The sequence below is a fragment of the Crotalus tigris genome, unplaced genomic scaffold, assembly GCF_016545835.1.
Source record: "Crotalus tigris isolate CLP2741 ecotype Arizona unplaced genomic scaffold, ASM1654583v1 scf7180000017764.6130737, whole genome shotgun sequence".
NCBI lineage: Eukaryota > Metazoa > Chordata > Lepidosauria > Squamata > Viperidae > Crotalus > Crotalus tigris.
This window is the reverse complement of record NW_024096618.1, coordinates 1048458-1054991: the sequence shown is the minus strand read 5'-3', so window position 1 is coordinate 1054991 and position 6534 is coordinate 1048458.

The following is a 6534-nucleotide window of genomic DNA, read 5'->3' as shown; positions in this document are numbered from 1 at the left end:
ATGGGAAGGGAATATTCAGAGCAAAGGATGTGACTGGAAGGGTGGAGATAATCCAGGGTCTGAAACAAATTATTTTCTGTGTCAAACCTATTTGAGAAATGTGAGTAGATCAAACAATCTAATTTTTTTTATGGTGAAAACCAGCATAAGGAGGCTGGGATACAGTCAGTTAAAAAGCAAAGAAAATACATTAGAGTCTAAAAATATTCATTATAACAATCTAAAAAATATAACACAGAATATATATAGGGTGTAAAGAAGTAAAAGGTTAATGTGTGGCAGACTAAATCTATCACTGTACAGCAGGGGTCCCCAACAGCTGGCAAGCACACATGCACGCATGTGCATCCTCACTTGCAGGAGCAGCATGCGAGTGTGTGTGTGCATGCTCCATTTGCCGCTTGTGCAAACAGAACTGTGCTTGTTGGCCGCTTGCGCAAACTGTCGTCTCCCCCCGCTGGTCCACAAAGCCAGAAACATTGGGGAACTCTGCTGTACAGCACACATTATCATGATGAACTGAATCAGTGGTGGGATTCAAATATGTGAACAACCAGTTCTCTGTGTGGATGCTGTTTCCGGAAGTCCGTTCTGGGCCTGGGCAACAAAAATTAGCTACTGGTTTTGCTGAAGTGCTGTGAACTGGCTGAATCCCACCACTGAACTGGATGCTTATTAAGACTAGTTTATGGCACAGGTCATTATCTGATGGATTTTAAGAACTGCTGCACAGAACTTGACATTATATGTAGCAGCAGGATCAGTATCTGAAAATAGCTGGAAGGTATAAAATTGTTCTGTGGGTCCTGTGTACAAGTAGTCCTCGACTTACAACAGTTCTTTTAGTGACTGAAGTTACAACGACACTGAAAAATGTGACTTATGACTGTTTTTCACACTTACCACTGTTGCAGTATTCCCATGAATGTGTGATCAAAATTCAGACACTTGACAAGTGACTCATATTTATGACAGTTGCACTATCCTGGGGTCACGTGTTCACTTTTTACAATCTTCTGACAAGCAAAGTCAATGGGGATTTTGTTCACTTAACCACCATGTTACTAATGTAACAACTATAATGATTCACTTAACAACTGTGGCAAGAAAGATCATAAAGTGGGGCAAAACTCACTTAACAAATGTTTTCCTTAACAATAGAAATTTTGGGCTCATTTGTGGTTGTAAATTGAGGACTATTTGTATTTATACAGTAATGGTGTGATGAGGCTAGTATGGATGTCTCTTAATGTAGGCACTGGAGAAGCACAAGATCCAGCCTCCCAGAACCGATGGGAGGCTGGATCTTGTTCTTCTTCTTCGTCGTCATCAAGGGAAAAAAACAGTCCAGTTACCTTTTGGAAAAGCACCATTGAGAAACTATGACTTGGATGACTGAGAATCTCCACAGACACAAGATCTGTTGTTTCTGTTAGCCTAGCATCACAGGGACATTCTGTGTCCTGGTAGGAAATCTTCCTTTATCAGCCTTTAAGGACAGCTGAGGGAAGGCCATGACATAATAAAGGCCCTCCAGTAGTCAGGTACTTTGAGTTTAGTTAAGTATATCACAGGGGAGGAAGAGTGCCTATTGGGAATCATTGAGAGTAAAGGTCGGGGATCTGACTAGATCCCTTTGGCGCTCTGGTTTGCTACAGGCTGCTTAATAAGAATTTTGGCTGATCATATCCCATGATGAGTAGAAGACCTGTAGAGAAGGACAAGGGTGATATTTTAGTTGCCACTGTCTTTTTCCATGTGGATTAAAATTGGTCCCTCATAGTTAATGGGACAGGGCCAAGGGAGAAAAAGAATAGTCTGAGCCAGTAGTTGGGTATGGATACCCACACTCTAGCTTCTACTTTCATGAGGCCTATTTCTAGTCTCAGAGTGGCTTTTAAGACATATTGTTGGAACTTGAAGGGCTGATCTTAGAACTTTGAACAAGTTCTAATGGTGCAAAATTGGAGAAAGGAACCAGCTGGGCATTATAAAAAGTTGAGCTATTTGGCCGAATGTGAATAGAATTCCAGAGGAAGAAAGCTCTTCCCTTTCCTAGCGCTTACAGTTTTACAATATTGCAATGTTTTAATATTTAAAACAATGAGGAATGAAATATTTTGCACTCTTGGCTAGTTAAGGCTAGGCTCATTCCTAACAGCACAATAGTGCAACGGGAATCATCTATTTTGACACTTAGTCCGATGCTCAAAATTCCACTCTTCTCTCTCCTCAGCCATAGTACCTCATCGAATGTGGAGTCCTTGTTTTGTTTTGTTTTTAGAAACTGGAGTGAGCCATAAACCTGGCATACCATGCTCCTATCATAATCCTCCAAATGACACAGGAATCCTGTCTGCTATTATCCTTTTTCATCCGTGAAAATAATTATCTTAAATATGTCATTGTTCAAGATATAATGAGAGTGTTTTAGGGTTAATATCATTGAGCAGAACTCTTAATTGAGCATCCTGTGCTTCAGGGAACAAGTAACACTAGAAACCCTTTAATATATTTACTGTGGGGCAGCTACATGAGTAGCCAGAAATATCTGCCTTATGAGTCATTCAGCAACAAGGTCTTTGATTGACTATGACATTACCATCCAAGACTATCTGTAACTGCAGCATCATGAGTTTCTGCCACAAAGAGACAATTAGACAACTCAGCTGGCATTGTTCTGCTGTAGGTTATGTGCAGAATTATAATGTTTTGTTTTTATGAAGGTGAATGTACCAAAAAAATCTGATCAGTGGAAAGATGGTTAATATAGATTGCAAGATTTAGTTCCTAATAAAACAAAGATGAAATATTTCAAGACTCTTTTTTCAGAATGATCAAAACCACCTCATTAGTTTCAATATCTCCAAATAAGCAGCATAATTCATAGTCTTTTTTAGAAGAATGGCAGACCAACCTATGGCAATATGCATCATTATAAACAATAATTCAATCAAATTATTGTTGTTGCGATGTTGTGTCTGACCCATTGTGACCCCATGGACAACGTTCCTCCAGGCCTTCCTGTCCTCTGCCATCTTTTGGAGTCCATTTAAACTTATGCCTATTGCTTCAGTGACTCCATCTAGCCACCTCATTCTCTGTCGTCCCATTCTTCTATTGCCCTCAATCTTTCCCAGCATTAGGCTCTTCTCCAGTGAGTCCTTCCTTCTCATTAGGTGGTCAAAGTATTTGAGTTTCAACTTCAGAATCTGGCCTTCTAAAGAGCAGTCAGCATTGATCTCCTCTAAGACTGACCAGTTTGATCACCTTGCAGTCCAGGGGACTCACAGGAGTCTTCTCCAGCACCATAGTTCAAAGGCCTCAATTCTTTGGCACTCAGCCTTATTGTCCAACTTTCACAGCATACTTTGCAATTGGGAAAACCATAGCTTTAACTATACGTACATTTCTTGGCAGGGTGATGTCTCTGCTTTTTAGTATGCTGTTTAGATTTGCCATAGCTTTCCTCCCCAGGAGCAAGCGTCTTTTAATTTCTTGGCTGCAGTCTCCATCTGCAGTGATCTTGGAGCCCAGGAAGATAAAATCTGTCACTACCTCCATTTCTTCCCCATCTATTTGCCAGGAATTGAGAGGGCCGGATGTCATGATCTTGGTTTTCTTAATGTTGAGTTTCAAGCCAACATTTGCACTCTCCTTCTTCACCCGCATCAAGAGGCTCTTTAGTTCCTCTTCACTTTCTGCCATTAGAGTGGTATCATTTGCATATCTTAGGTTGTTGATATTTCTCCTGGCAATCTTAATTCCAACTTTTGATTCACCTTTCCCTGCCTTTCTCATGATGTGCTCTGCATATAAGTTAAATAGGCAAGGTGATCGAATAGAGCCTTGTTGGACTCCTTTCCCAATTTTGAACCAATCAATGGTTCTGTGTCCAGTTCTCACTGTTTCTTCTTGACCCATATATAGGTTTCTCAAGAGACAAATAAGATGGTCTGGTACTCCCATCTCTTTAAGAACTTACCAGTAGATGTTTTTCTGGAACTCCCTAGATTTCTCCATGATCCAGCATATGTTGGCAATTTGATCTCTAGTTCCTCTGCCTCTTCGAAATCCTACCTGTACTTCTGGAAGTTCTTGATCCACATACTGCTGGAATCTAGCTTGTAGGATTTTAACCATAACTTTACTTGCATGTGAAATGAGTGCAATGGTGCGATATGTTCTGTTTTCTGCTTGGTTCAGCATTGAAGAGGCAGCAATAGAAACAAGTACTTCTTTATTGAAGGTCAAAACAGAAAACTAACAAACATGGCTCCGCCCATATTTATACATTCAGCTTTGGGCGGGGTCAGTTTTGGGCGGCGTCAACCAATGAATGCACCATATTCTCCTACTCAAATGCATACTAATCAGTCTTGTAGATGGCAAGTCTAGCTAGCAGGCCACGTGGTCTGCTAACGGTCCCTGCACAGATCTCTGCAACTGTTCCATAAGTTTAACTCAATACATTACACCCCTCCCTCCTGGTTCTTTAACACATACAAAGCATTGTTTGTTCAAAAATTACACACATATTCAAAAGGCACCATGACACTCTGCGGTACATATGCCTGCCATTACACTGGTTGGAATCACAAATACTTAAGCATTTTAGTTACAAGGAAACACATAAGTATTCCAATTTTCCAAAGAACATACATAGCATTTAAGTACAAATTTCAAAGGAACATAAGCATTTTAGTTTGCAATAAAAAATACATAAGCATTTTAAGTTTGCAAAGACAGAAACCTTACGTAGTCCTTTAAAAACTTCAGTGGGCCTTTCTCCCACGCAGAACGTCTTGGAGCTGCTGCTAGCTCCCAATCTGCAAGCTCGCCTGCCAGGCTCGGCAGACCAGGGCTGTGTGACCTGTCCGATACAGGTAGAGCCAGTTTGTGAAGGCTGGCCTGTTCCGGTAGACCTGAACCTTTGTCCATGTCCCTTTGGCTGGCCTGTTCCGGTAGACCTGAGCCTTTGTCCATGTCCCTTTGGCTGGCCTGTTCCGATAGACCCAAGCCAGAGTTCCGCTGTGGAGTAGAATCCACCGGATTGGCGTAAGAAGCCAGTTGAGAGCAATGTCCCGTTGGTGCAGTGCCTGAGTTAGGAGCAGCCTCGTTGGCAAAAAACCTGTTCGGCGATTGCAAGGTCCCACTTTTGCTGAGAGACTCAGAAGCATGATTGCAATTGTGTTCCTCCTCCCCCCCCCACGAGAGCAGAGTAAGGAGCGGAAGAGTGGCTTGGTAACCTCCAACACAGCTGGTCAATATGCCTACGAAGCACACAACCATCTTCCAGGGCCACTTCATATGAGAGCGGCCCTGACACCTTGCAAACCATAGCTACCACCCACAGAGCCCCTGATCCATAGTTGTGCACCCAAATCGGATCACCCACTTGCAAGTGCCTCGGTGCCTTAGACTGTGGCACTTGTGAAGCAACCCAGTCAAGAGGTAAGTGATCCAGCTTTGTGATCAGATGGTGCCCCCATCTTAATTCAGCTGGGCTCTTGCCGGTAGAAGTGCAGGGCATTGTGTGTTGGCAGAGTAAGAAATCTGCCAACCTGTGGTGCCAATTGCCATGGGTGATCCTCTTTAAGGATTCCTTGGTCGTTCTGACTATGCGTTCCGCTTGACCGTTAGAGGCCGGATGGAAGGGAGCCGAAATGGCATACCTAATCATATTTGCCCTTAAAAAGGACTGGAATTCAGCAGACGTAAATTGAGCTCCATTGTCTGAGACTATGACGTCTGGGAGCCCATGTGTTGCAAAGATGCTCCGCAGAACCTGGATGGTCCTGGCAGTAGTCATAGTGGACAATGGAACGACCTCTAGCCACTTGGAATGACTATCCACAACAATGAGGAAAAGTTGCCTCTCAAAGAGGCCAGCAAAATCGATATGAATCCTCGACCAAGGGGCTTGTGTGGTCTCCCATCTATGTACAGGAGCATGTGGCATTTCTGGCCTTGACTGCTGGCAAATTGGGCACCTGTGGACTGGGCCTCGACGTCTTTATCGAGCCCAGGCCACCAGAGGTAGCTACGCGTGAGTGCCTCATGCAGAGAATCAAGGACTCTAGTCCTCAGTGAGGTTGGGATTACTATCCTGCTGCCCCACAGAATAAAACCCTTAAAGGTAGATATGCTTCCTTTTCCAGAAACTCTGAAAATTAGTGCCAGGACACGTTTCAGGCCATCCTGTGAGCACCCAATTCAACACGCAGCTCAACGTGTTGTCAGAAACTGTTTCTGCAGCAGCTACATCTGACTATGGTATAAATCAAAACATACTAGAAGAGGACTCAACAGAGATAAAAGAGGAACTTATTTTATCTTATAAACCTTCCATCTGCAACTTAGAGGAACAGAAGAAGCAAAGACTGAGATTTCAAACTGCAAAGCAACGATGCTTCAAGGAGGAGAGAAATAGATGTCTAATGCAGAGGATGGGATTTCTATTCTTCCAAAGGCTACTGCAAGCAACAAAAATAGATCTATTGCCTGAAAGGGAAGCGTCTTTATGGAAACCTT